Genomic DNA, 1,963 nt, shown 5'->3' on the forward strand with positions numbered 1-1,963 from the left:
CTCTCGTGTGGTGATGAAGCACAGAGAGAGCTTTTTTAAGTGTAAGTGTGTGTGTGTGTGTGTGTGTGTGCGTGTGTGTGTGTGTGTGTGTGTGTGTGTGTGTGTGTGTGTGTGTGTGTGATGTCACATGTAAAATCATTCACTGTTGCAGGGAGAAGAAGCAAGTCTTGCTATTGGAAAAAAAGAAAAAAACTTTGTTAACATTAGAATACCTTTAAATTAGGTTCATGTGAAGTTATATTTAGGTTAAGGATAATGCACACTTAGGGGCCAAGTTTATGTTCATGTATGTTGTATGTTTAGCTTATTGTAAGTTTAGGTAAAGATTAGTTTCTGTTTTATGTGATGTCAGAGTCAAAGTTAGAATAAGATGGCTCTGATTTTCTCTGCATTGAATAAATGTTACTGCATATTACTGCAAGAATAAATGAATCACACTGATCTGAGCCCTATACCATGACGCAAGTTCAACATATCCAGTTCACTTACCCAAACATTGGCAATCAGGATAAGCAGTCACATGAAGCTGGTTATCAACAGTTTCCCCAGCGTGTTCACATCAAATGGCTGGCATTGGGTGCATCTGACCAATCACAAAGGAACCTTTCACAGATCATATGACTCTTCTTCCACAGCAAAGTTTTCCTTATTAGTGACAGCTAATGCATCAAATGGTACCAAAATTCTCTAAACATCATAGAAATATGCCAGTCAAATGCAACACTGTTGAAAAGAAAAACTAATTAAAATGCCATAGAAAATCTTTTAGTTGATCTGGTGATTTAGTGCATACAATAAGCATTTTAATTCCATTTAATAGTTTTATCACTGAGTGTGACGGTTCCACATTTTACGTAAACAAGTCAACTAAGGCATTTGTTTGATCACTTAGATATAAAAAGCTTGATTTATATAAATATATTATGTTTATAGTTATAAAATGATTCATTTTTGTTGAATCAAGTAAAATTCAGATCAGATCGATGTGTGTTCACCCAATGAGAAGTGATTACTTTCAGCACTGTGATTCTTTCATTACTAACTAACTCCACACCCTGGAAAAAATTAAATTCAAAGCAAGCAGGAAAGTTGGATAGCTGGTAAACTAACACATCTTCTGAGCTACCAGTTGTGGAACTACTTTTTTACATCCTTAATAGCAAGGGTAAGTACTGTAGGTCTCTGAAGGCAGTGAGTCCTATAATTTCAGTCTTAACATTTCTGCCACACTGAGACAATCTTTACACATACCTACACAATGAAAAAACTACTAGAAAATATTGGAACATGTCTGGTTAGTTGCAGATATATGCATGTTTTGTTGAAAACTGTAGTAGGCAGAACGAGCATGGTTAATCTCTTCTTCCTAACTTTTCAATGTAAAAAGTATTAGAGAAAAAAACAGGACCTTCTAATTAAGTTGTTGTTTGTAATAGTTTGCATAGTAGTGTTTTTTTTTTTTGGGGGGGGGGGGGGGGGAGTGCATTTAATCTGGAGTCAGCACATTAGTCTTGCTGTAGGTATTGTATGTTGTATGTTTTCCCTTTTCTGACTGGTTAACATCATTAAACAACTGCATCAAGGTTGAAATTAGTGTTTCTTGTTTTTTTTTACAGTAGAATTTTTTAAATATTCTTGTCCTTACCAGGAGTACATAACAAAATAAAGGAGTCCCCTTCGTCTGCTTGTTGGAACCTGCTCTTTAATCCACAGTAAGTTTTCACATATTTCACATTTATGTATTCAGTGTCATGCGGCCCACAGACTGACCCAACAGATGGATAATTAGCGCTTCATCACATGGGACTCGGAACATAAATACACTGTGGGGAGACACTCTATAATACAAAAAACAGACCCGTTTACAGTGTGCAGTGATCACATTAGTCAAAACGAAGTGGACTTTAAGGCACTGTACAGACTGGCAGCTGTGAATACACCCATATTAATCTATGTTTTATGT

This window comes from Astatotilapia calliptera, chromosome 6, assembly GCF_900246225.1.
Source record: "Astatotilapia calliptera chromosome 6, fAstCal1.2, whole genome shotgun sequence".
NCBI classification, from domain to species: Eukaryota; Metazoa; Chordata; class Actinopteri; order Cichliformes; family Cichlidae; genus Astatotilapia; species Astatotilapia calliptera.